Source organism: Vicugna pacos, chromosome 16, assembly GCF_048564905.1.
Source record: "Vicugna pacos chromosome 16, VicPac4, whole genome shotgun sequence".
Classification (NCBI taxonomy): domain Eukaryota; kingdom Metazoa; phylum Chordata; class Mammalia; order Artiodactyla; family Camelidae; genus Vicugna; species Vicugna pacos.
The window spans coordinates 26,374,733-26,380,732 of NC_133002.1; positions in this window are offsets into that span (position 1 = coordinate 26,374,733).

Here is a 6,000-nt window from a genome sequence, read left to right on the forward strand (position 1 = left end):
GAGAAATTAAGACCTAAATTCAAAGAGAATAATCCCATATTCATGGAGCAGAAGGCTTCATTCTACTAAGATGACAAAGGTCCATGAATAGATCTAAGGATTCAAAGAATGCCTACCCAAATCCCAGGTGGTATTTTGCAGGAATTGACAATCAATCTAAAATTCACGTGGAAAATCCAGGGGGTCAGAATACATGAGTGAATCTTGAAAAAGAAGAACAAAGTTCGAGGAATGGAAAGTCAGATGGAACCCACGGTTAATACAAAACCTCTTTAAGCTGAAAATAACTGAGATTCAAAAGATGCAGAAGAAAACCTGTCATGGAAGCCAATTCTCTCCTTTCCCTTTTCCCTATTAAGTTAGGTTGATAAAAAAGCCTTTAACTTTCACCATTTAACATGGTAGGTACTTTTCTGGTTGGCTCCTGCGTGTGTATAAATAAAACGTTTCTCTCGTTCATCTCCTCTTTACTTCTGTGGGCTCTTTGGGAGGGACTCTGGATTATGGGGACCTGCTCTTTTCTCACCTTCTTTAGTGACATCTTTTGCCCATGGTGAAGTTCTTAAAAAAAAGAAAAGTCTCATTGGTTTTGGGTCAGATTTGGAACATGTATACCTTTGGAGACCCCCTGGAGGAACAAGGGGGTTCAATACTGCCTGGAGAATTCACTTGTCAAAATGCCTAACAAGACGCTATTTGCAAGGTTTTTTTTTTTTTAAAGATTCTTACCCTAAAACAAATCCCCTATCTAAACCTCTTGGATGATCAAATATAAAGAAAAAAGGAGAATCATGTCTGGCCTAAGAACACTTGCTTAACAAAACAGAAGGACAGAATCAGTTTCAGAGCAAAAATTAAAATGCATTTATACCATCAACCCTCCCACCCTTTTGTACACTGTCCTCATGTAATCTGCCAGATGGCCCCCTGGAGAAGGCCCTTTGCCCGGAACTCGTGCTCATTTTCAGAGCTCGGCCAAGCGGGAGGTTGGTCCCCAGGGCCTGAGAGGGGCTATGTGTGAAATCTTCTCTGCTGAGACCCAGTGGGCTGAAGGGAACTGTGTTCTCTGAGGGAGAGAGAGCACACCGAGCCTCTGTGGAGGCATCTCTGAGATCCTCCCAAAGGCACACATCTCTAACTCTGGACACGGGAATTTTTGATTAGCATCTTAGTTGGAAATCTCCTCCTGGATAGAAAGAAGCAGATTCAAGATGTTGCAATTGGATGGGCAGGTCGGCCTCTCGAATTAGTCGATGAGGAGGACACGCAATTCTCTGCAGAAGTAGGAACACCCATCCCTGCTCGGCTGACGTCATGTACAGAGAAACAGACGCGACTCTAGGGGGAATTCAAAACCCACCAACCTTTCTTACCGACGTCAACATCCCCACTTTATTCTCCTGTCAGGTCTCTGCACAAAAACTGTGGCTCATCCCCAAATATCACATACCCATCACCCTGTACCACTCTGTGTCTGTGTCCAACTCGAGCATTAAGGCCTGTGACCGTTACTGTTAATTCGTGTCCCCCTTTCTGCCCGTCTCCCGCCATCATCCCAGTCCAACCTCGGTGTCTCTCTCCAGGTCAGCAGTACTCTTCCCACTGGCTTCCCATCAGCTTACCTTGCCCTGCTTCCATTGCTTATTCCCCATACGTTACCCACAAGGGTCTTATTAAAGTATGAATCAGATCAAGTTGTTCCGCATTGCAAAATACTTTCGTGATTTTCCATTGTATTCAGAAGGATATCCAGAGTCCCTACCAAGGCCCTATGTGATCCGGGCCCTCACCGATCTCTGCAGCCTCAGCTCTCACCGTTCTGCTCCAGCCCATCTTCACCGCCCCGATGGTCCCCACCAGGACAGCTGCGTTTCTAACTCCAAGTCTAGTACTTACACTTCTTCCGGCCTGGGAGGCTTTTCTTGTCTGTTACATACGTGGCTTATTCTTTTGCTTTATTCAGGACTTTGTTCAAATTATTTACCCTCAGAGAGGACTTATCTGACCAGATTATTTAGAATAGCATGCACATATTTCCTATTCAAACATTTTCCCTCCTAAAATGCTTTATGTTTCTTTGTGGCAATTATTAGTACCTGGTAGTACATCATATATTTATTTGCTTACTGGTTTACTGTCTGTCTTTCTTACTAGACCTATATTCATGGAACCACAAATAACTGTTTTAACCAGTAACTTTCAAACCACCTTTAAATGAATTCTTTTATAAGATGAGAATTTCAGAGGCTTCCACGGGTTGCTTAGGGGAAAAAAGAAAAAGGATTCAGGTTGAAATAATTTATTAAGGACCTGAGAGTTGTTTATTTATTTTATACATAGTAGTGTGTACCTGTTAATCCCAAACTCCTAATCTAGCAAAAGACCTAGCTGACTACTATTTTTAAAGGAACTTTTTTTCTTTTTAAACTGGGGTTGTTTGAGATCTCTTTTCTTCTTCATTATTTTTCTTTTTTTAAAGATTTTTTCTTATTATTTTTTTACATTGAGGTTCCGCAAATTGAATCCAGCATGTACTCTACCCCTTGAACTATACCATCCCCTCCAAAGACAATTATTTTTATACTTTGACAATACCATATTGAATTAAGATTTTTGTTCCATTTTCCCTTCATAGAGTTTATAACTGAGGGAGAGAGTCAGAGGAAGCCCTGGGCCAACCCTTCCTTCTCAGCGGGTCACTACACAGCAGAGGAGCTTGGCTGTCTCCAGGCCCAGCTCACCTTTCTGCTCTGAGGGCCGACTCAGGCCACTTCTCTTAAAAGCGGCGTGTTAGAAGCAGCAGAAAGCCAACTAGCGAGCAACAATGACAAAACTGACCCACCTGCAGTTGGACATCATCTGCTCTGAAACGAACCTCTTAAATTTCTTCTTATTAGTGGATGGTTTTCAAAAATATTCCCAAGGAGATGAATCTCACTCCATTTTTCTGGATTTCTTGGGCCTTCTATGACTTTAACTGCAGGCTTCATTTTCTGCACAACATCTGCAGGGAAGCCAGGCAGAAAACGTGAACAGACCCTGCAGGCCGCGGCTGAGGCCTCCCGTCAAACATCCTTGTTGTGCAGAGCCTACGTTCATGGGACCAGTTTCATTACTGCTGTAATTAGTTCTTGTCCAAGTGTCCCACCGGAAATGTTTCTAGATAGAACGTGGCCTGACGCAGATGAGCAGTGGGGATGTGGGGTGCAGATGACACACAGACTGGAAGGAGAAAAGGGAAATGTTTCTTCAGGCTTCAGTTTGGAAGATTTCTGATTTTTATATGGACATTAAACTTGGTCAGGCTGAAGCACCATTTGCTCTAAGACGGGGTGATGTACACGTATCCCTACAACTTCAAAAAATATGTTGAAGCTGGGCGTAACAGCCTAGGGGACAGACAGCTTTGAGTGACACCTCCGTTCCAGGATGCCTATGATCTAGGGCTCACAAAGAGGAAAAGAATACACATATTTTGCCTCTGTAGTTCTATGTGAAATTATTTTGACCCTTGCCGGATGGTGTAAGATCAGAGAGCATGTAGTCTTTCGTACATCGCAAAGACGACAAGTCTTCTTGATGAGTCAGCAGACTGTTTCCGATGGCCCGGGGCCTATGTCAGACATTAGCTGTCTAGACAAATACCACACAGCCCCCCATCCCTCAAGGAGATCACAGTGTGTCGTGGAAGGGAAAAATTTAAATAGGTTTTCAAAACAATTTGGTAAGAGTCACTTTGCATCATATATACTATATGTTCAGAGGGGCTCTTGCACTGCCTGGGGCTGTGTTCTAGAAGGTAGGGAAGGTGTCAGAGAGGAAATGCTTTCTGTACTGACATCTGACGGATTCCAGCAAATCTCTAGACCAGGAGAGTGCGTGGTGGGGACGGGATTCTCAGCAGCTTGCGTGTCTTGTGCAGACCCCTGGTCATGTCTAAGAGCACTTTGCACTTAGGGAAGGAAGGTCAGTGAGGCTAGAGGCTGTGAGGAACTAACGGAAGCTGAGGCTGAAAAAAAGCAGCAACGAGGTGATGAGAAGGTGTGACGTTAAATCAGAGAGCGTGGACTTCCTCACACACGCAGCGTGGAGTTCTTTGCGGTTTTAAGGAAGAGAGTGACATAGATTAGTCATTAAAAGTGAGCAAAGTGGATTGTTCACTCTAAAGTACAGCACTGGGGAGACTAGAAAGGGGTGGGAATTAATGCAGTGGGGAGCGAGGAGCAGGGACTTAGTTGGGGGACATTAAGGAATAGAATTGTAGTACTGATGGGGGTGAGGGAGTGGAAAAGTAAAGGAAAACTCCCAGATGTTTGGCACAGAAAAGAGATGGGACAGTGATGCCATTGTTTGAAAAAGTAAAACTAGTTCTGGGCGAGTGTAAATCCAGACAAACAGAGCTTGAGATTTTTATGTGCTAACCAAATGTGAATGTCTACTTGTCAATTAGAAATATATTTCTGGGACTGAACTGAGATGTCCATGCTGGAAAAGATTTGACAGTTAATCATTGGACAGAGAGCAGTTGAAGCCACGGGAATAAATGCCACCCACTGACAGTTTACCAAAGAAAAGGGAAGGAGGGCACTTCTGGTTCAGAAAATATGGCAGACCAGAATCTTGAAGACCCACTCACTTAAGACACATAAAAACGTAGGACAAAATGCTGCCAGTGTTTTCCTGTTTTTTTTTTTAAGGGCACGTTTATTGTGGTATGATACCTGTACAATAAAATACACATATTTCACATGTACTACTTGGTGAATTTGATAAATGTCTACACCCAGAAAACCATAATCACGATCAAGATAGCTAACATTTCCATCACTCCCCAAGAGGGGCACTTTTCGAATCCCCATATTTATCCCTTCCCATCCCCTTCTCTCCCTGTGAACCGTAAGTTTGTTTCTCTATGTCTGTGGGTCTGTTTATCTTCTGTATTTAAGTTCATATGTTTCTTTTTTTGATTCCACATATAAGTGATATCATATGGCATTTTTCTCTTTTTCTGGTTTACTTCACTTAGAATGACTATCTCTACGTCCATCCATGTTGCTGCAAATGACATTATTTGTTTTTTCATGGCTGAGTAGTATTCCATTGTATAAATATACTACTACTTCTTTATCCAGTCACCTGTCAATGGACATTTGGGTTGTTGCCATGTCCTGGCTATTATAAATACTGCTGCTGTGAGCATTGAGGTGCATGTGACTTTTTGAATTAGAGTTTTCTTCTGACATATGCCCGGGAATGGGAAGGCTGGATCATGAGTTAAGTCCATTTTCAGTTTTTAAAGGAACCTCCACACTGACTTCTCTAGTGACAATGCAGCCCATCTTGTGAAAGCAGAGCCATGCTCAGAAAGTAATGGGTATTTCTAAGGGCCAGACATGAAGTGCAGTGAGTGTGGCCTGTTCAAGAATCAGAGGGCAGTCTGCCAGGGCTGGAGGAGAGTGACAAGGGAAGTGTGGTACAGGTAGGGGTCAGACCATGTGGGGACATGGCAGGCTGGGATAAGGAGCCTGGACTTCCAGTAATCCCTTGGTAACCATGGGGCACTGGTTCCAGGACTCACCCTGAAGTCAACATCCATGGATGCTGACGCCTCTTGTATAAAATGACATAGGACTTGCATGGGACTCATGTACATCCCCCCATCTACTTTTATACATATATACAAACTTTTTTTATTGAGTTATAGTCATTTTGCAAAGTTGTATCAAATTCCAGCATACAGCACAAGTTTTCAGTTATACATGAGTATACACATATATTTGTTGTCACTTTCTCTTTCACTGTGTCCTCCTGTGTACTTTAAGTTATCTCTAGATTACTCATGGTATCTTATACAACATGAATGTTATGTAAGTAGTTGCCAGTGTATGGCAAATTCAAGTGTTGCTTTTTGAAACTTTCTGTTTTTGCAACAATATTTTCAATCCACCGTTAGTTGAATCTGCTGGATAGGGAGGCCCTAGATATGGAGAATCCCCAAGC